Genomic DNA, 27400 nt, shown 5'->3' on the forward strand with positions numbered 1-27400 from the left:
GATCATTCAAAGTCCTTTATCATGCATGGAAGACATGAGGTTTCCCAAATGACATACCAGTTGACAGACAGCAAAATAAGTCATTAATTCTGGTTAAGATGTGTTTTTAATGTGAAACAAAATTTACTTAGCAAAATATGACTACTGTGATTATACTTTTAAACTTACCCTACATTTTAATATCAAATCACCTATATCAGCCAATGATTAACTCAAATTACCGGTAATCATTTATTTCTGTCTTCTACAGATAGGCAGAACTGGATCACACACTATTAACTAAAGTGGTAGAATTTGAGAAGATCACACTTCTGAGACATTCTAGGAAGGAAAGTATCACCCATATCCACCTACTAGGTAGGGATATTGGAATGCAATTATGATCCCTGCTTTTTAGGCTAGGTGCAAAAATTGCTAATCTATGAGTAAAGTAACTTAAACAAAAAGGATTGGTGTAGTGACTCCAGTGGTGGAGTACCTGTCTGGCAAACACAACATCAAAACTCAAATCAACTTCCTAAAATTAAAATATGAAAAAGAAAGAACGAACAACTCATGTTGAACATGTGTTCAATGTAAAGATTTACAATAAATTATTGTAGTTATAATACCATCATTTATTTCTAGGGACAAACACATTTTGTGTCAAGCCTAAATGAAAAAATAACACACTATATACGCTTTGTATATGCTTTGGTAAAACACAGGTCTGGCTTACAATGGTGAACCCTTAAGTTTGCATGTGCAGTGGTGTTGCAGGGTTGTTAAAGTTTATGGAAGTCCATCTTTTTGATGAACTTAACATGAAATTACCTAACCAAACAGTTCACTGGACGGATACTGCTGATACACACACACACACACACACACACACACACACACACACACACACACACACACACACACACACACATGTATGTGTTTATATATTAAGTGATACATGAATAAAATTAATGATGAATAAACTCAGTGAACAGATACCTTTCCCAAATAATTATTTTACCTGAATAAATTCATGTCTTAAACTCTCCAATCACACTTACATAGCTGCTGATTCCCATCAGCTTTTTTATGATACTTTTTTCTTTGTTTTTCAGATGAAAAAACCTGCCAATAAATATACCTGTATGACATTCCTTTCTTTAAAAAATGAAAATGATGTTGTGTAATCTGGTTGTTTATGTGTCATCAAAATAATTTTTTATAATTTCAAGTACATATTGTCTTAGACTTGGATCTCACTCATTTTCTTCCAATAATACCTATAGGAAGGGGAAAATGAAGGATCATTCTGTTACTTTGTGAGCTTCTGTTATTAATCATTGCAATAAGTATTATGAAAATGAAACTCTGAAATTATTTGGAGATTATTTGTAAGTTACCTTTCTACACACTCATGCTACTCCCTCAACTAAATCACAGAACTTAAAATAAGTAACATTTTAGCTGGGAGCCAGTAGCTGATGTCTGTAATCCTAGCTACTCAGGAGCTAAGATCTGAGTATGGTAGTTCAAAGCTAGCCTTAGCAGGAAATCTGTGACACTCTTACCTCCAATTAACAGCCAGAAAAACTGAAGTGGCCCTGTGGCTCAAGTGGTAAAGTGCTAGCCTTGATCTTAAGAGCTTAGGGACAGTGCCCAGGCCCATGACCATGAAAAAGAAAAACAAAAAAGGAAAAACAGGGGGGAAGCAACATTTTAAAGCTTATGTATAAGGGGGGACCAAGATGGCGACGGGCAGTAGGGAAACGCCACAGCTCTCTCCAACCAAAAAGAGAGTTCGAGTTCCAACGCTTAATCTCCCCAAGAGACAGAAAACAACAAAAAGATGAACACTCAGAGAAAAACCAGAGGTGGAAAATAACAAAAAAGAAAGAGAGGAAAAGAAGAATTTCAGAACAGAAAAAAGCGAAGACCCCTCCCCCAACCTTTACTGGCCGCGCTCCAGGCTGGGGCCGGAACCAGGCCCGGGGATCCAGCGCCTGAACAACACGACCAACTCCTCCCAACTGAAGTAAAAAGCTGAGCATACGCCTCAACAGAGGGGAGAAAACCAGGAAAAAACACTCCCCGGGAAGCACGCCTGTGACAACAAAAGACCTGGAGGCCCAGGACAAGAGAAGCACAAACACCACCAAAACTCCACCCATATACACTAGACTGGGAATTGGGCAACACAGGCTGCCAGCACCTGATAGTAAGCAGGAGCTCAGACTGTTAAGGTGGCTCAGAAATAGAGTGATAGTCTTGGAGTATGAGGCTCTGGAACTGATTCCTCAGCATCACAAAAGCAAAAAGGGTCAGAAGTGGTGCTGTGGCTCAAATGGTAGGGTGCCAGCCTTGAGCTGAAGAGCTGAGGGACAGCACCCAAACCTAGAGTTCAAGCCCACAACCAGCCCAAAACAAACAAACAAAAACGCATCAGGAGTCCATAGCAGACTCCAGTATTTGGGAGAGTGCATCCAGAGCATCTGTTCTTCAAAAGAGCACCCGTAGGAGCAAACACAAGCGGTCTAGACTGCTCAACCCTTCCAAAGGCGGGAACTGCCAGCAATCTACAGCAGAGAGCTGAGAATCCTAAGTAGGTCAGAATAGCAGCTGGAAATAGGCTCCCAACAGAACCCAGATCAGGCACAGACTCTCTCTACCAATATAGAATCAGCAACCAAGCAAAGACAGACACACCAAAACAAAATTGAAGAGCAGTCTCCTGAACCCCCATGCGAAAATCACAGAGAAAAATCACAAGGTTTACCACCATGTAGGACAGCAAGCTCACCTCAAAAGCCAGCAGCCACGCAGGGGAGAGCCCCAGTGGGAGCAAAGCAGGAATGGAAGACAAAAGCTACATCCAAGGGTTGCTGGAGGCAATGACTTAAAAAATAAAGCGAGAAATTGATCAGAAATTGAAAGAGCACAAGGATGATCTATCAAAAGAGATACAGGGTATCAAACAAGAGATGCATGCAAAAATAGAAGCTGCACAAACCTCAGTAAGAAGTGAGATAAACCCCAAATTAGAGGTAATGCATACCTCATTGAGAGGGGAGATCAGTACTCTGAGAACCAACATTGAATCCATAAAGGGATCCATTTCCTCCATGCAAACCACAATATAAGCCACGATCAACAGAGTGAATGAAAGGGAAGGTAGAGTGTCAGATACAGAAGACAGAATACACCAACTGGACCAAAAAGTGACAGATATGGAAAAATCACTCAAATTAAACCAAAGGGAAATTCAAGAGTCAGCAGATAATGCTAAAAATTTAACCTTCGCATAATCGGAGTGGACGAAGGTGAGGAATTCCAGAACAAGGGAATGCAACACCTATTTAACAAGATAATCAATGAAAATTTTCCCCACCTCAAAAACGACCATCTTAACTACATCAAAAAAGCTTATCGAACACCCAACAAGCAAGACACCAGGAGAAACACTTCTAGACACATTATAGTAAAAATGATAGATCTGAATAATAAGGAAACAATCCTTCATGCAGCAGAAATGAAGAAGGACCTGTACTACAATGGGAAAAAAAGTAGAATCACTGCAGATCTCTCCACACAAACAATGAATGCAAGAAAAGCCTGGGAAAGCACCATACGAGCCCTGAGAGCCAATAACTGCCAACCCAGACTAATATACCCGGCAAAGCTAGCATTCACATTCGATGGAGAACTGAAAACTTTTAATAGCAAAGAAAAACTAAATGAATACATAAACATTAAGCCAGCATTACAAAGAATTCTAAGAGGGGGGACACAACCTGAAGAAAGCAACCAGGAACTGGGGCCTGCCCCAAACAGGCGTTACTCAAAGTCTAACTGAGCAAGCACAGGAGGAAAGGAAAGAAGAAAAACTTAGGAAAACGGAATGGCAGGGACAACAATGCATCTCTCTATACTTTCTCTTAATATAAATGGGCTGAATTCGCCAATTCAAAGAAAACGAACTGAGGACTGGATCAGAAAACAAGAACCATCCATCTGTTGCCTTCAGGAGACCCACCTCTCAGCCAAACATACAAACAAACTCAGAGTGAAGGGGTGGAAAAGGATCTACCAATCAAACGCCCCCAGTAAGAAAGCAGGTGTAGCCGTCCTGATATCTGACAAAATAAACTTTTCATTAAAATCAGTACAGAAAGACAAGGACGGACACTACATATTAATAAAGGGAACAATCCAAGAGGAGGATATAACCATCATCAACTTATATGCCACAAATATTGGTGCACCCAGAGATGTTAAACAAATGCTCTCAAACTTACAGAATAAAATAGATCCCAATACGATAATACTAGGAGACTTTAACACACCACTCTCACCAAAGGACAGGTCTACCAACCAGAGGATTGGCAAAGAAGCTACCGAATTAAGAGAGGCCATACTTCAAGCGGAATTAACTGACATCTACCGAGTATTTCACCCTAAAACAACACAGTACACATTCTTCTCAGCAGCTCATGGAACTTTCTCCAAAATAGACCATATCATAGTTCATGCAAGGAACTTAAGTAAATACAAAGGGATCGACATAATCCCCTGTATCCTATTTGACGAAGCCAGATAACCAAATTAAAAGCAGAGATTAACCAATTAGAAAATCAGAAAACCATAACCAAAATAAACCACACAAAAAGGTGATTCTTTAAAAAATTTACTAAATTGATTGCCCATTGGCTGGATTAATTAAAAAAAGAAGAGAGGAAACCCATATTAATAGGATTAGGGATGCCACGGGAAACATCACCACACGTACCCAAGATATCCAAACAATTCTAACAGACTACTTTCAAAAGCTATACTCTCTAAAGGAAGAAAATCGGGCAGAAATGGATGCATTTTTAGAGAAATACAAGTTGCCCAAACTGAGCAAAGAAGAAGTTAACCAATTAAATAAGCCAATATCCTACAATGAGATACAGGAAGCTATCAAAAGTCTTCCAACAAAAAAAAGCCCAGGACCAGATGGATTCACAGCAGAATTCTATAAGACCTTTAAACAAGAACTAATACCCATACTCCTCAAGCTCTTCAGAGAAACAGAGAAGGAGGGAGCTATCCCAAACTCATTCTATGAAGCCAATATCACACTCATTCCCAAACCAGGCAAAGACCCAACCAAAAAGGAGAATTACAGGCCAATCTCCTTAATGAACACAGATGCAAAGATCCTTAACAAGATTCTAGGTAACAGAATCCAGAAACACATAAAAAACATAATTCACTATGACCAGGTAGGCTTCATCCCAGAGACACAGGGATGGTTTAACATACGTAAGCCAATAAATGTAATCCAACATATCAACAGAGCCAAGGTCAAGAATCACATGATTATTGCTACAGATGCAGAAAAGGCCTTTGACAAAATTCAACATTCATTCATGCTAAAAGCTCTGGAGAAAATAGGAATAGAAGGAACATTTCTAAAAACAATAAAAGCCATTTATGACAGACCAATAGCCAATATTATACTTAATGGGGAAAAGCTACAACCAATTCTCATAAAATCAGGAACAAGGCAAGGATGCCCACTGTCTCCACTCCTCTTCAATATAGTCCTAGAACCCTTAGCCCGGACAATAAGGCAAGAAAAAGACATTAAAGGGATCCGCATAGGGAAAGAAGAAGTTAAACTATCCCTTTTTGCATACGACATGATACTATACCTCCACGATCCCTAAAAGGCCTTCCCGAATCTCTTAGAAATCATAACTCTCTTCGTCAAAATAGCAGGATACAAAATAAACCCACAAAAATCAGTTGCCTTCCTATACACTGATAATGTACAGGAAGAGAGGGAAATAAAGGGAGCAACCCCATTCACAATAACCTCCCGAAAAATAAAATATTTAGGAATTAACCTAACCAAAGATGTAAAAGAACTATTTATTGAGAACTATAAACAGTTAAAGAAAGAAATTGCAGAAGACACTAGGAAATGGAAAGACCTCCCATGCTCCTGGATAGGCCAACTTAATATAGTAAAGATGGTAATACTTCCAAAACTAATATACAAATTCAATGCAATTCCTATTAAAATCCCAATGACGTACATCACTGAAATACAGAAAACAGTCCAAAATTTCATATGGAACAACAAAAGACCTAGAATAGCCAAAACAAAGAAACACATGAGGAAATGTTCATCATCTCTGGTGGTGAAGGAAATGCAAATAAAGACAACCCTGAGACACCACCTTACCCCAGTCAGAATATCCCACATCCACAAATCAGCCAACCACAAATGCTGGAGGGGATGTGGAGAACGAGGAACGCTATTACACTGCTGGTGGGAATGTACACTTATACAACCACTTTGGAAAGCAGTCTGGAGGGTCCTTAGAAAGCTAAAGATTGACCTCCCTTACGACCCAGTCATACCACTTCTAGGCATCTACCCTGAACAACAGGAACCAATATACAAGGACACGTGCACCTCCATGTTTATTGCAGCACTGTTCGCAATAGCTAGGATATGGAAACAACCTAGATGCCCCACCACAGATGAATGGATCCAAAAATTGTGGTATCTATACACAATGGAATATTATGCAGCCATTAGAAATGACAGAATAATGGCATTTGCAGGGAAATGGATGGAGCTAGAAGGAATCATGTTGAGCGAGGTAAGCCAAGAATGAAGAGACAAACAGTACATGGTCTCCCTGATAAGTGGATGCTAAATCCAAAATGTTAGGTGATATGACAAAACTAATAGGACTTAAGAAACAAAGAACTCCCACTCATCTGGTTGAACCACTACCAAATATCCCCATGCTGCTGATCACATATATGGTATATAACATGTGAGCACCGTTATATATTACAGACTGTGATAGACAATTTGCTCCAGGAAAATTAGAATGAACTTGTGACTTTAAATGAGCATCATTATTCCACAATACTGTGAATTTCCGGAAATTATGTAATCACTTAATCACAATCAAAAAAAAAAAAAGAACCTCAGGGAAGGGAGGGAGGGAGGGGATGGTAGGGGGAAAACAATGGAGGGGGTAACAATGTTCAAGAGGAAGTGTACTCATTACCTCACTCATGTAACTGTAACCCTCTGTATAGTATCTTTACAATAAAAAAATTTTAAAAAACATCTCATACTGACCATGACCTCATCAAGGACTCAAGATCTCTCCCTGTCCTGCCTCAACACTGGGCAGTCAGTTGAGGTCTAGTTATCCAACCAAGGATATGGGAATGAATAGATTTCTCAGCCATGGGATGCAGACTGGAGGGCTCTAGGTCCCTCTCTCTCGAGAAGGAGAAATGGGCTGATCCATCCCAGGAATGATCTTGGGTTGTGAGTATCCTCAAAGAAACAACCCTGCTCAGAACCCAGTGCCTCTGGTTTTCCAACCAGCCTCGACCTTCAGTCGGCCCTCTCTGAATCCTACATCTGTCTTCTAGAATAAAGGCTGAGCCAGCAAAGAGACCCACCTCTACCTCAGAGAGTGGCAGTCACGGGGCCCTAGAGTTCCCTAGAGGAAGTCTCAGAGCAACACGGGTCTGACTCCCGCCCTCATTTCCTGGCTGTCCTGTGCCAGTGGCATGTCTACCTCTGTCTCTTGTCCAGGAATGAACACTGCAGGTGTCATTTTCAGATTGAGCCAGCAAAATTCCCATTCCCCAAGGATGTACTGCACAGGCATCCTGTAGCCAACGACAACCAGGTCGTCAATGGTGAACCCAGAGTGCCAGGATTTTAAGTGCCATGTGGCTGTGTCGAAGGCTCTATCACTGATGGTCTAGGTTGTCATTTGAGGTCATGGCTACAATGGCCTGACATGCCTGATCTGGGATCGTCCTCCCTCTTCATCTTCATGCTTTGCCATGCCACATACACTTGGTTGAAACTTTTGGAATGAAAGGTTCTGGACAGAAGTGGAGCTTGGCATAGACTCAAGCCCCAGGCATCCCCCAGGAGATGGTGGAGAACTGGATTCCCTAAAAAAGACAATCTGGTCAGACTTAACCCGTTGTTGTCTGAGAAAGAGACATTCCAGTGTGACTGCTGCTCACCACAGTGTCCCAGGGCCCAGTGGCAGGATGCCTGCCCTGTGCCCTGACAAGTCCCACCTGGGAGAGCGTCTGTCCTGCCTCCAGGCCAATTCAGACCTGCCATTGTATACAACAACTCTTGTTTCCTCCTCTAACAAGCAGCTCAGTATCCAACCACCATGGGAACCCAGTCCGAGAGGCACAATGGAGAGAAAGCTGCCGAAGCAAGCGTTTGGAAAGGAGCAGAGATCACAGCAGGCAAAGCAGCCATGAAGATGTGTCTGCAATGAGTCCTTAGCTGGGTTCAGCAAAGAGAGGCCGGCGCAGGTGGGCAGAGCACTTCCATAAAGCTGCCTGTGGTGGATAAATGGCTTCTGATTTGACATGGACAACAGAATAAGGGACTGCAAGTTCAATGAATAATCTCTGGCCAGAGAAACAAGGTCAAACGCTTAAGTTTCTTCACTTCCAGTGGTTCCTGGTATTTCCAGCTGAGTGGACATCTTTCTGTGACCAGTGGGTGCCACCCCACCTTCTGCGGAGTCTGCGTGAGAGATTGTGTTGGACAAAGAGCTTCAAGGAAGCATGCCCCCAGGAAAGGAGTGTTGGTTCAAGGCTTCCCATACACTTGGCTGCACCTTTATAGCCTCTACCCTTATTCTTACTATATTCTTCTTGGCTGTACATTCGTTGCCTTTATTCTCATTTTGGCTATTTTTCTATTGATCCGTGAACAGAGCATGTTGTATTTTTCCAGTCCAATAGAGATGGCTTCTCTAAGTAATAAAGACTAAGGCCAAAGATTAAATGTGGGCAATCCCCCAATCAATCTATCATCTGATGTGACGTTGCCTCCAGAAACTCCTACAACTTCACAAGCGGTTTTGCAGCTCACAAATAGTAAATATAGAGACTTAAAATTTCTAGATATGTCCAACAGACAAAATCAATAAACTAAACTAAGTTAGAAAGAGTTATCCCAGTAGTTTAGAGAGTTCTAAAAAAGAAGGGACCTCTGATTATATAAGAAAAAGAAAGATTCTCCCAACAGTTATGATTAAGTTTAGTCCAACTTACGTTATAGGGAATAGATGGTGTTTTCACACAAAATATAAAGTTAGTGACATATTTCCTGAACCAACCAAGAACCATTTCCTTATACAGGAGCTTATAAAGATGAAATTAATTGGATAAAATTAAAAAGAGTATAATGTAAGTACAGCCCTGTCTTAGGTTTGTTAATTATTAAACATAAAAAAGGCTGAATAGATGACGTATTCTATTAAACAATATGCTAGACTTGTTTCGCACCACTTAGCTTAAACAGTTGGTGGAATAGTCATTAATTTTCATGTAATTCATCAATGCTTTGCCTTTAAAAATTTGATTACGTGCTTAAATAAACAAAAAATCTATGTCACGATCACACACTGTATAAAAATGTTAATTCTCCTCAATAAAGATACACTCAGATGCAACTCTTTTGAGTCTATGTCTGTTTGTCACTTCGCCAACTCCTTTGCCCACCTATCCCGAGATCCCTGTCCCATCGGTCCCAGTGCTCCGGCCGAGCTGGTCCGTTGCAATGCTTATCCCTTGACAACCCCTCTTGACACTCTTTCACTCTATACCTCTCTAGCCATTGGACACTTTCTTATCTGACAGGAAAATAAACTCGGTGAGACAGGGGAGATTGAAACTCTGTGACCCACCCTGAACCCTATGGTCTACCCGAGACTGTTTCCCTCTGCAGTCAGCGACCATACAGATTCTAGATGTCATGAAGTGACTGAGGGGTCTGTGGCTTGGTCCTACATACTGGATTTTGGCTCTTAAACTGACCCCACAGAGATTGTGAATGGTTGGCTCCCTTGATCCAGGGACTCCAAACCAAAGCTTGCATGCTCCCTTCTTCCTTCCTTTCCTCCTTTTCTCCCTCCATTGTTTCCTCCTCTCTTTCTCTTTCCTCTCTTTGTGTCACTCCTAAGCCTTGAACTCAGAGCATGGGTGTTGTCCCTGAGCCTTTTTACTCAAAGCCAACAGTCTATGGCTTGAGCCACTCATCCACTTCTGGCGTTTTCTTTTTGGTAGTTACTAGGCGATAAGAGTCTTACAAGCTTTCCTGCCTGGGCCTTAAGCCTCAATCCTCCCATCTCAGCCTCCTAAGTAGCTAGGATGACAGGTGTGAAGCACCGGCATCCAACTCAAACCAAGATTTCTTCATGTGCTGTGGAACCAGCACTGGAACCTTTCATTGTCTATGCCGCCCCCTTCCCTTCCGGCCCTGGCACACACTGTAACCGTTTGTTGTATAAATAAATGAGCATTTGCCTACAACAATACTACAGAAAAGTCCCATTCAATTCAGGTAAGCATCCTTGGTGGGGGCAAAGCCTGATGTAGCTTTCTCACTGTTCTCTCTCCTTTCCTACCCTCCTGGTGCCACCCACTTAACTGTTTTGTTTCCAAGGATGTGAGCCATGATGTACTCACTGGATTCCGGGGTCTCTGGGATGCCTATCTTCTCAAAGATCTCTATCCAGCCACTGACCTGCTCTGTGGAACTCAATTCCCTACTCTGGTGTGAACAAGGTTGCTGGGAAGTGAATGCCCGGCTCAAGAGCCCTCTTCTCCACTCCCTGGGGCCAGAAAGGATGGTTCACCATATCCGGCCCCCAAATTTCATGTTGCAGAGAAAGGATCCTTGAGGCATCCCGGGTCTCTGAATCTCCCAGAGTCCAGTACAGGTTTGGGGAATTGTCTCTGTTCACAGCTGGCAGGTTGCTGCGGATGGTGAGGTCACAGTCTGTGCTCCCCATGACATCCTCAACTGTAGTGGTCACCCTAGAGAGAGCCGGAGGAGAATCAGCAGCTGCCGGAGAAAGGCAGTCAAGGCATGACCTTCATAGCAGGAGACCATCTGGCTTGGGAACTCTGCTTGTGCCACTTTGAACGTCATTGTTTGGTGGCTGAAATGGTACATCTAATTTGACCAATCCAGAATCCCAGGCATTAGTAGAAATTGCCAGCTTCAAGAAAAAAAAACCCTGGAAAATCTGGTATTTCACTTGTCCCAATCAAACTTAAAGGGTTCCAAAGTCAGTGGTCCCCTTTTCCTTGCAGACAGCCTACAGCAGGTTACAGAAAATGGCATTCAGAGAGCCCTAGCTAACTGCCATGTCCTGATCCCAAGCAGGCTCCAGCATGGGGAACACACTTGCTTATCATTGCCCAGCTGGAAACAGCCCAGGAGGGCACAGATTGGAGTCTGCAGAACTCCAGGGAGGACTGCCCACCAGTGCACTGCCCCGGGAGGGTATCCACACCACCATTGGGTGCCCGGAGCCCCCTTCCCTGATGCCCACAGACACTGCCAATGCCTGGGTAAGATTCCCCTCTCATTCTCGGTCACGGTGAACCATCTGCCATGTCACACCGTTTGACACTTCCCAACCCTCCTAGCTTCACAGCCACTGCCCTACTCCCCCCCCATCTCATTCCCTATTTATGTTTGGCAGACACATTCCCAACTTTGAATTAGCTCCAATTATACACACCAGAGCATATTGTCTGGCTGGAAGAGTGCAGCTGTTGTCACAGTAGCCTCATGAGCCTTCTGGCTGAAGACAGAAGGGCAGGTGTCCACTCTGGTCTGCAGTTCACACAGGCCTCCTAAGGGAGACCAACACAGGTCCAGCAGCTACTGTGGGCTGCAGGAAAGGGGAAGAAAGAGGTGGAAAGGAACATCTACTGAAACCTTCCCTAAAGGAGCCATGAAACGGTGAAAGAGAATACAAAAATTGTGGCTGGGCTCATACTGGACATTAGTGATTAAAGAACAACAAATAAAATGCTCTTGCTCTTTTTAGACACAGTGACAAATATATTTTCATTGTTCTCATCTCCCTGCTATCCCAACACACACACACACACAGAGAGAGAGAGAGAGAGAGAGAGAGAGAGAGAGAGAGAGAGAGAAACACAAACACACAAAAATCCAAACCAGTGACAGAAGACTTATCCATGAATTTGACAACTGATTATTCACCTGAGCACAGACAGGCTGTACCTTGAGAAAGATGATCTCTCTCTCTCTCTCTCTCTCTCTCTCTCTCTCTCTCTCTCTCTCTCTCTCTCTCTCTCTCTCTCTCTCTCTCTCTCTCTCTCTCTCTCTCTCTCTCTCTCTCTCTCTCTCTCTCTGTGTCTTTCTCTGTCTCTGTCTCTTTCTCTCTGTCTCTCTGTCTTTCTCTCTTTCACTCACACACATAAGCATACAGACTCAGAGCAGTGCCTCTCCTGAGTTTGTTGGTTTCTCATCTGGGCATGTACCAGCTCGAGCACGGGGGTTCCCTTGTCAGAACCAGGGGCTCCCACCCAAGGGGAACAATGCTCTAATAATGCAGAACCACCCTGCCTCCCCCTTTTTCTAGGGCCAGACCCTTCCCCTTGGCAACAACCAGCCTTGAATCCCCATTCACCAAAACCCTAGGACGCTGGGTGAAGGAGTCTGGAGACAGGTGGCTCCTCAGAGCCTGGACAGAAAACAAAGTAGGAGGTCATGGTGCCTCCAGAGACGTGTCTGACCTGGGGTGGGGTCGTTGTTGGGGACTTTGTTGGGGTCCTAAAGGCTATATATATGGATGGACTCCCTACTTCCAGCCTAGATACTTCTGGGTGACTTGGCAGATTCTTGGGTAGGACAAGGAGACCAGATGGCCTGGGAACACTAGCAGAGGTTGGCAGAGCTGGGAAATGTGATCACCCAGTCAGAACTGTTGAAAACTGGGGTTGTCAGCCCCCCCCAGGTTTGGGGGTACAAGCCAGGTGTATGTTTGTCAGAGGGGGTGTGTTTCTCTGCCAAATACCCACCTTCTATCTGACCCCAGTGCCCTCACCTCTCTAGTGAGCTCTTCTGGGAATGTCCTCAGGTGAAAGGGTGACTGAGCACAGAAGACAAAGGTTCACACATCAAGGGGGCCTATGTTCTGCATCTAACACCCCCTCCCAGTGAAAAGGAAAAGACCTTAGAAGGCAGGTGTGGAGGTGCTGCTTCCCACCTCTGACTAAAGCCACCAGGTTCCCAGCAGGGAAGGGTGCAGATGCGTGGCTATGTGGCTCCCACTGCTCCAGGCCAGGGGTTCTGTGGTGCCCCCTCCCCACCCATCCCTGCAGCTCCCCTTTTCCTGGAACACTGGCCACTAAGGATGAGGGTGGGATCCCTGGGTAGACACCCACATCCACCCCCCACCCCTGGAGTGCATTTGTGGCAGAGCCAGGGTGGACTGTGGGGCGCAGGGGATGTCCAGGGGGGGATGGAGAGGGGAGGTGAGAGGAACGGTTCCTGGTCCTCACGGGTAGGGGAAGGGTAGAGTAGGGGGGTTGCAGGGTGCAGGGGTCGTGGGGTGCAGGCATGCAGGGCGGCCATTCACATGTGCTGCTGGGAGAAGCTGCAACTCCGGGTGTGTGCCCCGAGTCTGAGGACCACAGGCCTGGACCAAGTCAAGGCCACAAGCCATCCAGGGGCACACCATCTCCCCTAGGTGCCTGCAAGAGGCTCCGAGTTTTGGTGCTGTCAGCTCCATGTTTGAAACACGGTGCTGCTGGGTGGAGGAGGAGGCATCTGCAGGCACGTGGTGGGGCTGTGTGCAGCCTCTGCTCCTTCTCCTCAGCCACCACCGCCGCCTCAGTGGCCTCCTGCCCTGTGAAGGCGGCTTCCGCCACCGTCTATGCCTCCACCTCAGTAGCCTCTGCTCTGCTGTGCTCCCTGCCGCCATGGCTGCCGCGACTCTGAGGGGCTGCGTCCAGCGAAGTGCCTGCCATGCAGGCTCAGCATCCCACGCTATGATCTGGGCGGCCACCACCACTGAAGCCGTTTCCACTGGTGCTTGTGTTCATGCTAACTCTTTTTTCTGCTCTCTCTTGGCCCCACAGTCCTCTCCTGGGCTACCCCATCCCTGTTGCACACATGACCCTGAACCCTTGGGTCCCTGGCCATTGCTGCCACCAAAGTGGGCACCTGGGCTCGGCCCCCTCCTCCCCTGGGCCCAGTCCCCCACCCACAGTCACAGCCCTGACTGGGCCCTGAGGCTTCCTCCTCCACTCCACTCACCAAGCAGTTGCATGGTGACACTCATGCATGTATGTGTGTTTGTGTTTGTGTGTGTGTGATTGTTGGGGATAACTACGTCTCAAGGACTCAGAACATAGCACCCTCTGGGATGACTCAGCACACAACGCACTTCCAAAAACAGCTCAAAGCACCCTGTGTAAAGGACTCAGCACACAGCTCCCTTTGAAGGACTCAACATGCAGTACGCTGGGTAGAGTACTCAGCACACAGCACCTTTTGAAGGAGGGAGTCCATAGCCCGCAGTGTAAAGGACTCAGTGCATGGCATACTTTGAAAAACTCAGCACGTAGCACTGTTTCCCAGGGACATCATGTTAAGACTCCACACATCACACCATGTTAATACTCCACACAGCAACCTTTGAAGGGCTGAGTATGAAGCACCCTGTGTAAAACACCCAGTGCACAGCACCCTTCAAAAACTCAGCACATGGACTGGGAAGGTGGATCAGTGGTAGAGCACTTGCCTTGCATGCAGGTGGCACTGGGTTCGGTTCCCCAGCACCACATAAGCAAAAAGGAAAAAAGCCAGAAGTGGCACTGTGGCTCAAGTGGTAGAGTGCTAGCCTTGAGCTGAAGAGCTGAGGGAGAGCGCCCAGGCCCAGAGTTCAGGCCCAATGACCGGACCCCAAAAAGACAAACAAACAAAAAAACAAAAAAAACTCAGCACATAGAACAATTTTGAGGGCCTCAACACATACCACACTGTGGAAGAACTCAGCACACAGCAACATTTGAAAGACAGTACAGAGTACCCTGTGTAAAGGACTCAGCACACTGCACTCAAAAAGCTCAACTCATCCCTCTCTTCTCAAGGGCTCAGCACATAGCACGACCCTTTGGAATGAATTAGCATACCACACATTTTGAAGGACTCAGCTTACAGTATGTTGTGTGATGGACTCAGCACACAGCACCCTTTGAAAAACCCAGGACAGCCCACTCTTCTCAGGGACTCAGCACATAGCACCCTTTGGGATGATTCAGCAAACAGCACCATTTTGGGGACTCAGCACAAAACCCCCATGCAGGAAGGACCCAGAAATTGTGCCTTTTGAAGGACTCACCACAAAGCTGTATGTCACAAGTTCAGCTGTCATTAGAATTAGGGTGCTTTCTTCAGTATCACCATTCTTAAACACTTCACAAATCCTACTAGTTCACATTTAGCTAACCTGTGTTTTATGGGGAAAGTTCAGCTGGGAGGCTTGAACTCAAAGCTTGGGGGCCCTGTCCCTGAGCTCTCTGGTTCAATGCTAGAGCTCTACCACTTGGAGGCACAGCTCCCATTTTGTTTTGTGGGGTTGTTCTTTGACAGGTCGTATGGTGATAAGTAAGGCCAAGTTGGGGTATCCGTAGGCAAAGGTTCTTAGCTCAGCCTGGAGCTGACCTCTCCCTTCCTTGTGTCCCTGGTAAGCAGGGCCTCCTGGAGCTCTCTTGGCCTAGGGTGGAACAGACCTGCTCTGGCATCAACAATCAGGGTGAGCAAAAGTCAGCTTGGCCCTGGTCACTTCCCCAAATTGAACTCTTGAGGATGATGGCATGGGGCCGCATGTTCTGCGTCTGGCCACCAGGGAGCAGGAGTCGCCCACCATAGAGATTGTACCTGCGAGTTGTGTTTACTCTTGCTTCCCTGGGGCCCCCATCATGCTTCAACCACCCTGGACAGGAAAGTCCTTGAGACTCTTACCTACAGTTAACCATCGAAAAGCAAATGGGGCTGTGGCTCAAGGGGCTGAGCACTAGCCTTGAGCAAGAAAACTCAGGGATAGAGCCTAGGCCCTGAGTTCACACACACACACACACACACTCACACACACACACACACACACACACACACACACACACACACACACACACACACACACACACACACCCCACATGCATACAAAATCAGAAATTCCTACACTACAATCTTTGGGTATTCTCTACTTTTTCCCCACTAAGCCTGGTGGCTGCTGGCCTAGGTCTTTGATGCATATACCACCTGACATCTTTAATTTTTGGGAACCAGAATTGCTAGGAGGTCAGCCTTCCCCCATCCCAGCTCCTTGAGTGGGTTATGTTCTATCCAGGCCCTTTGGGGCTCATTTACAGACTTGCCAAGATGCCTCAAAAGGCATCATATACTGGGCACTGGTGGCTCATGCCTGGCATCATTGCTATTCAGGAAGCTGAGATCTGGTGGATCATGGTGCCAAGCGAGTCTGGGCAGGACAATGTATGAGACTCTTATCCTTGATGAACAGTCAGTAAACAAAAGTGGTCCTGTGGCTCAAGTGGTAGAGTGCCAGCCTTGAGAAAAAGAGCTCAGGGACAGCGCTCACGGCCAACAACAACAAGGAGAGGCATTGCATGTTGGCTTTGGGATTGGCATGGGCCAAATATAATTGGAATTTTCAAGTGCTCCAAGACAAAACAGTACCTGCTTTAGTCCCGTGCTCCTCCATCTCGTCTCACCCCTTGGCCTTGTCCATGCTTTGTGTCAGCATGGCTGTGGCTTGATAGGAGGGCTCCAAGGAAGGTCCCACAGCAATCATCCCTCCTCCTTCTGCCCTCCTCACCCTGCTGCTTCTGCTCTTTGCCATAGACTGTCTTCCTGTAATCCATGCATGAGGTCATCACCGCCAACATAGTGGTGAGTGGTGGGTCTGGCCTAACTCGTGGCAGTCAGAGGTGGAAGTGGGTCTGGGACTAGGAGCTTCCACCCTGGGTGTGGGCTGAGGCCAGGGCTGACATTTAGCTCATCCTGAGCCTTGCAGTGGTGGGGAGACAGTGTAGACTCCACATTGAATCAGGTAAGATCAGAATCTGGAGGACCACGTGTGGGAGAGGATGTAGGACTCAGGGGGCCATTGTTGTTGGTACTCTCTCAGGACTCCCTTCTCCCTTTCTCATCCCTCAATGTTAGAAGAGAAACTTCAACTAAGGGTTTGGGAAGAGGGGGCGGGGGAGTATTTTGTTGTGAACCAGACTTGTGCTTCATATTCATCCTAGCCCTATTTATCTGAGGAATGGCCATATGGGTTTGGGGGGGGAAATCATCTTAGCTGAACATGTGGCTCAGTGGTAGAGTGGTCGCCGATCATGCCTGAAGCCCTGGGTTCGATTCCACACAGAAAATGTTGGAAGGAGAGGTGGGGCTCAACTGATAGAAGGCCAGCATTGATCAAAAAAGAGCTCAGGGACAGTGGCCAGGCCCTGAGTTCAAGCCCCAGGACTAGAAGAACAAATCTTTGTTGGACAGGTTTTTTTTGCTTTGTAAATAATTTATTATTTGTGATAAGCATAACATGGGCCTCTTTCCTGGCCACCAATGGGCCATTAGATGTCCCTTGAGTTTGGGCCAAGTCCCAGCAGCCTATGCCCTACCCGACCCCCAGTTTAACTTCCTGTCACCTGGCAGATGGAGTCCTGAGAGAAGGGCACCTGGCCACTTACTTCTGGTGGCTGCCAAGGCTTTTGAGAGTCAGTATGTCACATAGAGAGTCATCATCTGCATCAGTCTACAGAAGAAAGTGAGGGAGCACTCCTCCCCTGAGCCTGGGAGCTGTGGGTGGATCTGGATGTGGGGCATCTTTGGCAGGATATGCTTCTTGGGGGAGTCCACTATGGGTTCGGGAACCCTGACCTCTCCTCTGGCAGTTTCCATGCTGTCTTCAAGTTGCAATTCTTCAAAACCTTTCTGCTCCTCCCTCATTTCACCCACCACCGGCCCTGAGGCATCTGAAGCGGTGTTGGTGGTTGGGGGCTCAGCCTGTGCTGGCATCTGGAGACTGCTGTCTGTGCCTTCCCCTGCTGGGAGCAACTGCAGCTCCTGCAGCACTCTCCTCTTCTCCATCTTCTCCTGGGACAGCCAGTGCAAGCACTCGGCTTTCTCCCAGCACAGCTCATGCAGGACCAACATCTGCTCTTTACACACCAAAGGGGACTCTTCGATGGTTCAGATGTGTGCTGATAGCTGGCTGTATCCATGGTGGAGCTCACTTGCTGGACTCTGGAAGTCCACCTCATCAGGCAGGTCATGGATGAAGCAGATTTTCTTCTTAGATACCCATATGTCCTGCTTCCCATCCCCACACATATTGTGGTGACAGCTCATGGGGGAGAGGGCCTGTGGCTCCAGCTTAGTCTGGCACTGAGCTGCCTGGTGGCCCGGGTGCCTACAGCGGGCCTGCTGCTCCTGTGGAAGGATTTTCCCCCTGTGGATCTCAGCCTCCAAGTGTGCTAACAGAACCTAGTCCATCTATAAGACAGCATGGAATGTGGGCGTGGCAATAATTCTTGTATCCCATTGGTCAGAAAGAACCATGAAATAATGGGGGTGTGGCTGAATCCTGTGATGCACCCAGAATGGGCGGAGTCAAGATGACAGTGGCCCTCTAGCCCCTTTCCCAGGGAACTCTGTCCAATTGAGTTGGGGACAAAAGGGTGACCTGTATAGCTGGATGGCTGCACAGATTGTTGTGTATGTCTGTTTCTTGCCAGTCCCGAACCTTGAACTCAGGATCTGGGCACAGTCCATGAGCTGCTTTTGCTCAAGGCTAGCCCTCTGCCACTGGAGCCATACGGCTCTACTTCTGGCTTTGTTGGCACTGAAGTTAGACAGGGGTCTCAAGGACTTTTCTGCTTAGGGTGACTTTGACCATGATCCTCCTATCACAGCCTTGTAAGTATCAAGGAGGACTGCTGAGAGCCACTGGTACCTGCCTAATCACTGGTCTTGCTGATGTTCTTGGACAGACCGGTGAGTTCCCTATCCTCAGGTTGAAGTGGTGGGAGCTGGAGCCCACAGTTTGAATCCTGGTCCTGCCACCTCCAAATGGCAGGTGGGAGATCCTAAGAAACTCATTCCTATCCATATGAATACCAATGGAATGTGATGTATGTCATGATTGAATGGGCAGTTCTTGAATGATTCTAGGATAAAATTATACACAATTATTTTATAGGACACTGATTGATTTTAATTAATACTTGAAGAAGATTTAAACAATCACATTCATTAAATGGGGGCATAATGAATTACCTAAGTATTGGGTGTCACATAGTATAGAGATGCCATTTTTTCTGCCCGGACTTTCTTTACTTAATTGCTATATAGAATTTTCTGAATGTACTTTGGAATATGCAACAAGGATATATTATAGCTGACCTGAAAATCAATTATTCAAACAGTTTTTTAAATCAAAAATGACTATAGCAAAATAAAGAGGTAAATCCAAATTATGTGCATTTAAAGATAATGCTAGGTTAGTCCTCTTCTCACATTCCTCATTCCCTTGAGAATAATACACATTGTAAGGAAATGCTTAGAAAGTTTTGGAGAAATAGGTTGACTTTAAACTAGTGAGTTACTCTATGCTGAATCTTGTTTACTTTATATCTATAAAGATAAATTCTCACCTTATCATTTTTCTTAGGTTTATACTCAGGTTTAATCTCCAATGGGTGACAAATAAAGATACAAACATTTTTTAACAGTGGCTAAATTTAGGCTGAGGAATCTAGGCACAACTATACTCATGCAGGTAAGCCTCATCAGTCATGAGACCACGATATCAAAATGTTAACCAATGCTTACTGGTGTCAGGCTTATGAGATTTTGTGTATTATAAACAGTGGTGGGATGGGAAGGTGGCTCAGTGGTAGAGCGCTTGCCTTGCATGCAAGAGGCCCTGGGTTTGATTCCTCAGCACCACATAAGCAAAAGGAAAAAAAGCCGGGAGTGGTGCTGTGGCTCAAGTGGTAGAGCCTTAGCCTTGAGCTGAAGAGCTGAGAGATAACACCCAGGCCCAGAGTTCAGGCCCCACGACTGGACCCCCCCAAAAAATAAATAAATAAAACAGTGGTAATTAGATTTGTTTTGTAATCAACATCATTTCTTGGGTTAGGAACTGAAGTTAGACATTATACTCAGAACTAAATTGAAGGAGGAATCCAAAATTAGTCACCAAGATATACATAATTAACACAGTATTTTAAAAATGCAAGCTAAAGGAAATAATTTATGAAAAAATCAACATTTACAATAAATACAGAATCAGCATAACTGGTATTTCTTTTATCCCAGTTGCAATATGGCTTGCATGATGACTTTTCTGATTATATGTTTAGTTAGGTCTTGATATTTATTTGAAATTCTGTTCTTTCATATAATCATTTGTCAGATCAAAGAGGAAATTAATTCCATGCCAGAGTCAACATTTATAGTAATGTTACAGTTGTATCCTGCTATTTTGCCAAAGTTTCAAATCACTTTGAGTATCTTGGATCTTTTTTGGATCTAACTAAATAGGCATGCAATTTTGTCTGTACTAGAAAGATTTTGACCACCACTACTTCTCTCTTTTCATGAGATTTTTTTAATGTCATTTATATCATGGGTTGATCTTTTCCTTTAATTAACCCGCATTCAGTCTTCTACAAAGTGTAATTTGGAGTAGTTTAAAATTATGTACACTCAGGTACACGGCTCAGATTCTATTATTTGCATATTTTGTTCTTGTTAAATCAGTAGGATTTAGGTCTCAATATGGATACTATTGGACTTATTGGTTGCATTTCTGAATTTTTTAAGTATGTGATGATTTTTATTTTATTCTTTTAAATATGTGCAGCTCTCACTCCACATACAGTCACATTTGTTTTAAACAATTTGATCCATGCACATGATTTGCTATATTAGGTTCATCTAGATGAATTTAATTACAAATTAACACAACTGTACTTCTGAGACAGTTATCTTTATGGAGCTACTCAAGGATAACATGTATTTGAGGATTTTGTGATTCAAAACAACCGGACACAACATGTTTTTGTTCCTGGGGGAGTTCTACTTTGTTGGTTGTTTTTCCAGGTGTGGTGACTTCAACATATGTGTGCATTTTATTTCAATTGTTATATGTCTATATTTTGTTTCATATAACAGATAGTACATAAATAATCAGTGATTTAGAACTTTTCCAAATAGATTTCTAAGAGAGATACTTGAAGTTTTGTGACATCTGGTACCGGGTAGGTCTTGTTAGTGGAAGGGGTAGCAGAATAACAGAGACATTCTTTGACATGATTGGAATTCTTCCTCCTCTTGCCTCACTATTTCCAATAGTATTCCTTCAAACCTTTAGTGGAAAGAAAATAATTTTGTCTGTATGAACTCATGAATTTTGCATTAATTAGGACACACTACACTTTTATACTTTCCTTCTTTTAAAATCACAGATGCGAATTTATAATGCTAAAATACCATCTAATAATTTAAATGAAATGGTCCAAACTATTTTTGCTTCACACTATATGTAATATAGAGTGTAATAATAGTGAGTAATAGTATGTAATGATTGACTTTGGGGAAAGTCAATTACAAGGGATTTTGTGAGATACTGAGCAATAGTAAAAATTATGTTTGTTTCTATTAAAAACTTTACAGTTACATCAAAAATAACTCATAGTTATAAACTAATGCTAAAAAGTAAGATTGTTTATTGGAAAAAGCCAGAAGTTTCAATAAGCTTGCTTTTTACAAATTGACTTGCATCTGGGCTTTGGTGGCTCATGCCTGTAATCCTAGCTACTCAGGAGTCTGAGATTGAGGATGGTGGTTCAAAACCAGCCTGGGCAGAAAAGTCTGTAAGACTCTTATCTCCAATGACCCACTTGAAAAGTAGAAACGGCAATGTAGCTCAAGTGATTCAGTGGAATCAATGAGCTGAAGAGCTGCGAGATATCGCCAAGGCCCAGAGTTCAAGCCACACGACCAACAACAACAACACAAAAAATTGACATGGATTTTTACTTTATTATTTCATGATTTTTATTGTGAAAATACATATAGAGGGGTTACAATTACATGAGAAAGGTAACGATTACATTTCTTATCAAGCATTGTTGCCCCCTACTTTGTTTCCCTTTCCCATCCCTTCCCATCCCCTCCCACCCAAAACCAACCCATGCACCAAACAATGGGTCCACTTGTATCCCTATTTAAAGAATTTGTTTTTCCCTTCTCCTCCACAAATTATACCAACATCAAATACAGTCAAAACGGGTTATAACATGGGGGAGGGACATACAAAGCAACAAATAAATCATCTTATAAATAAGCTAGAAACAATACCAAGACAAAAAAAACATTTTTGTCTTTATCTTGGGGTTCATTTCACCTAACATCAACTTATCTGACCGTTTTTGCTTGTCTCACAAATATACTAGTTATTGCAAATAAGGGAAACCGTGGGACCTATACTTTTTGGGCCTGGCTTACTTCACTTAATATAATTTTTTCCAATTTTTTCCTAACAAATGGGGCAATGTCATTCTTTCTGATGGAGGCCAAGAATTCGATTGTGTAAGTATACCACATTTTCTTGATCCATTCATCTACTGAGGGGCATCTGGGTTGGTTCCATATCTTAGCTATAGTAAATAAGGCTGTAATAAACATAGTTGTGCTGGTAAGCTTTAGTATCATCATGTTTGTGATCATTTGGGTAAGTGCCCAAAAGTGGGATTGCTGGATCATAGGAGAGCGCTATGTGAAGTCTTTTAGGGAACATCCATACTGCTTTCCAAAGTGGTTGAACAAATTTACACTCCCATCAACAATGCAGTAAGGTTCCCTTCTGTCCACATCCCCTCCAGCTTCTGATGTTATTAGAGTTCTTGATTATAGCCATTCTAACTGGGATGACGTGGTATCTCAATATTGTTTAGATTTGCATTTCTTTTATGGTTAGGGAAGTTGAGTATTTCTTCATGTGTCTATTGACCATCCTTCTTTCCTCTTCAGAGAAGTTTCTCTTTAAGTCCCACTTATTTATTGGGAAGTTGTTTGAGGATTTGTTGTTAGATTTACTTTTGTGAATTCCTGGTACATTTTAGATATGAAACCCTTGTCCGTTGTATGGCTAGTGAAGATCTTCTCCCAATCCGTGGGCTTTCTATTGATCTTGCTAGATTTACTCTTTGCCATGCAGAAGCTCTGCAATTTCATGCAATCCCATTTGTCCAACCTTTCTTTGATTTGTTGTGTTTCTGGGTCTCTATTAAGAAAATTTTGACCTGTGACAAGGAGACCTAAGGTGTCTGCTGTGACTCCAGGTCTTTGAACCATTTGGAGTTGATTCTGGTGCAGGGTGATATATAAGCATTTAACTTTATTTTTCTATGAGTAATTAACCTATTGTGCCAGCCACTTACTGAGGAGGCTTCCTTTCTTCCATTCTATTTTTTTAGCTCCCTTATCGAAAATTAGATAGCTATATGTCTGTGGGTTTATTTCTGGGTTTTCACTTCTATTCCATTGGTCCTGAGATCAGTTCTGGTACCAATACCAAGCTGTTTTGATTATTATGGCTCTGTAGTAGAGTTTGAAATTTGGTATTGATATTCCTCCAGCACTATTCTATTAAGGAATGTTTTTGTTGTTCGAGGTCTTTTATTGTTCCATATGAATTTTTGGATTGCCTCTTCTATTTTCTTGAAGAATGAGGTTGGAATACTCATAAGTATCACATTGAATTTGTACATAGCCTAGGGAAGTGTTGCCATTTTCATGATGATCATCTTTCCAATCCAGGGATGTTTTTCCACTTTCTAAGTTCTGTTTTGATTTCCTTTTTTAGGTTTTTAAGTTTTCATCATAAAGATTTTTACATCTTTAGTTAAACTAACTCCTAGTCATTTTATTTTTTGTGGGGCTATTACGAATGGAGTTGTTTTCCTTATTTCAGCCACACTATTCTCATTGTTGGCTTATAGTAAAGCCATTGATTTTAGAGGGTTAACATTATACTCTGCTATTCTGCCAAAGTTTTCAATGAGCATGAGTGATTTGGGAGTGGATTCTGTGGGAATCTTTAAATATAAGATCATATCATCTGGAAAGAGGGAGAGTTTTACATGATCTTTACCTATTTGGATCCTTTAATGATGGCCTCTTGTCTTATTGCTGTAGCTAGGTATTCTAATACTAAATTGAAAAGAAGTGGAGAGATTGGTCATCCTTGTTTCGTTCCTAAGAGGAAATGGCTTTAGTTTTTCACCATTAAGTATAATGCTGGCTGTAGGTTTGTCATATACAGCCTTTATTGTTTTGAGGAATGTTCCCTGGATTCCTAATTTTTCCAGAACCTTCATCATAAAGGGGTTTTGGAACTTGTCAAATGTTTTTTTTCTGCATTTATTGAAATAATCATGTGGTTCTTATCCTTGCTTTTGTTGATGTGATAAATTGTATTAATTGATTTGCATATATTTAACCAGCTTTTCAACCTTGAAATGAATCCTGTTTGATCTTGTTGTATGATTTTTTGGATGAATTGAAGTCGGTAGGCCAAAATTTTGTTGAGAAGTCTTGCATCAATGTTCATCAAAGAAATGGGTCTGTAGTTCTGTTTCTTTGATGAGTCCCTGCCTGGTTTTGGGATGAGGGTTATGATGTCTTCATAGAATGAGTTCAGTAGTGCACTTTCTCTTTCAATTTCATTGAAAAGTTGGAGGAGTATTGGTGTGAGCTCTGCTTTGAAGTCCTTGTAGAATTTCACTGTAAATCCATCTGGTCAAGGGTTTTTCTTAGATGAGAGTACTCTTATTGATGTTTCTATTTCAATGCTTGATATGGGTCTGTTAAGTTGGTTTAACTCATTTTGGTTTAGTTTTGTCATGTCAATATTTGCTAGGAAAAGGTCTATTTCTACCAGATTCTCAAACTTATTAGCAAAAGCTTTGAGAAGTATTCCCTTATAATGTTCTGGATCTTGGTTGTTTTTGTGGTGATGTTTCCATTCTCATATCTGAGTTTGTTTATTTCCTTGTGTGCTCTTCTTCTTCTGATAAGGTTTGCTAAGGGTCTGTCAATTTTTGTTAACTTTTTGAAGAAACAACTCTTTGTTGTGTTGATTCTTTCTAGGTTTTTTTGGATTCTAATTAGTTTAATTCTGATTTAAATTTAATTATTTTTTCCCATCTACTGGATTGGTGTTTATTTTGTTGCTCTTTTTCATGAAGGTTCAGATGTCTAATTAAATTGTTGTTTTCAGATCTCTCTAATTTGTTGATGTAGAAACTCAGAGGTACAAAATTGCCTATGAGAACTGCATTTCCTGTGTCCCAGAGAAGCTGGTAATTTATGTGTTCATTTTTGTTGAATATCACGAACATTTGCATTTCCTTTCTAATCTCTTCTATGACGCATTGGTGATTCAACAGTGTGTTGTTTAGCCTCCATGTGTTACAGGACTTTTCTTTGGTGGCTTTTAGTGTTGAGTTCTAATTTTATTCCCTTGGATGCCATTTATTGGCCTTTATTGTGGTCTTATTGGTTTTCTATGTGTAGGACATCTTTAAGTATCCATTGTTTGTGTGGAGAGCTCTGCAGTGATTCTAATTTTTTTCCCGTTGTAGTATAGCTCCTTCTTCATTTTTGCTGCATGCAGGATTGTTTCCTTATTATTCAGATCTATCATTTTTACTATAATGTGTCTAGAAGTGTTTCTCCTGGGATCTTGCTTGTTGGGTGTTCTATAAGCTTCTGGAATGTAGTTAAGATGGTCGTTTTTGAGGTGGGGAAAATTTTCATTGATTATCTTGTTAAAAATTTGTTGCATTCCCTTGCTCTGTAATTCCTCACCTTCTTCCACTCTGATTATGTGAAGGTTAAACTTCTTGGCATTATCTGCTTGCTCTTGAATTTCCCTTTGGTTTAATTTGAGTGATTTTTCCAAATCTGTTACTTTTTGGTCCAGTTGGTGTATTCTGTCTTATGTATCTGACAGTCTACCTTCCATTTCATTAACTCTGTTGTCAGTGGCTTCTATTGTGGTTTGCATGGAGGAAATGGATCCCTTTATGGATTCGATGTTGGTTCTCAGAGTACTGATCTCAGTATGTATTTCCTCTAATTTGGCCCTTATCTCACTTCTTACTGAGGTTTGTGCAGCTTCTATTTTTGCATCCAACTTTTGTTTGATATCCTGTATCTCTTTTGATAGTTCATCCTTGTGCTCTTTCAATTTCTGATCAATTTCTCGCTTTATTTCTTGAGTCATTGCCTCCAGCAACCCTTGGATGTAGCTTTTGTCTTCCATTCCTGCTTTGCTCCCACTGGGGCTCTCCCCTGTGTGGCTGCTGGCTTTTGAGGTGAGCTTGCTGTCCTGGGTGGTAGTAAACCTTGTGATTTTTCTCTGTGATTTTCGCATGGGGGTTCAGGAGACTACTCTTCAATTTTGTTTTGGTGTGTCTGTCTTTGCTTGGTTGCTGATTCTGTATTGGTAGAGAGAGTCTGTGCCTGATCTGGGTTCTGTTGGGAGCCTATTTCCAGCTGCTATTCTGACCTACTTAGGATTCTCAGCTCTCTGCTGTAGATTGCTGGCAATTCCCGCCTTTGGAAGGGTTGAGCAGCCTAGACTGCTTGTGTTTGCTCCTACGGGGGCTCTTGGGAAGATCAGATGCTCTGGATGCACTCTCCCAAATACTGGAGTCTGCTATGGGCTCCTGATGCGTTTTTGTTTGTTTGTTTTGGGCTGGTTGTGGGCTTGAACTCTAGGTTTGGGTGCTGTCCCTCTGCTCTTCAGCTCAAGGCTGGCACCCTACCGTTTGAGCCACAGCACCACTTCTGAACCTTTTGCTTTTGTGATGCTGAGGAATCAGATCCAGGGCCTCATACATCCAAGACTATCACTCTATTGCTGAACCGCCTTATCAGTCTGAGCTCCTGCTTACTATCAGGTGCTGGCAGCCTGTGTTGCCCAATTCCCAGCCTAGGGTATATGGGTGGAGTTTTGGTGGTGTTTGGGCTTCTCTTGTCCTGGGCCTCCAGGTCTTTTGTTGTCACAGGCGTGCTTTCCGGGGAGTGCTGTTTCCTGATTTTCTCCCCTCTGTTGAGGCGTATGCTCAGCTTTTTACTTCAGTTGGGAGGAGTTGGTTGTGTTGTTCAGGCGCCAGATCCCCGGGCCTGGTTCCGGCCCCAGCCTGGAGCGCACTTGTTAGGCCTGTGCTGATGTGTATACCACCTAGGTTATGCAGCCTGGAGGACACAGTTCAAATTTCTTCTACTGTTATATTGAGCATTTAAGCTCCCTTCCAGGGGCACTCTTTCTCTGGCCTGGCCATCGGAATGTGCTCCATGGGCTGGTGGAGCTCTCAAACAGTTCCCAATTTTAGTGGGTCCTGTGGTTCGGGTGTTGGTGTAGGGAGTCTAGGTCAGGGTCTGGGGATTCCCTCCAGCTCTGTTCTACCTTGAGGGATG

The sequence above is a fragment of the Dipodomys merriami genome, unplaced genomic scaffold, assembly GCF_024711535.1.
Source record: "Dipodomys merriami isolate MVZ:Mamm:240054 unplaced genomic scaffold, mDipMer1.0.p SCAF_793, whole genome shotgun sequence".
NCBI lineage: Eukaryota > Metazoa > Chordata > Mammalia > Rodentia > Heteromyidae > Dipodomys > Dipodomys merriami.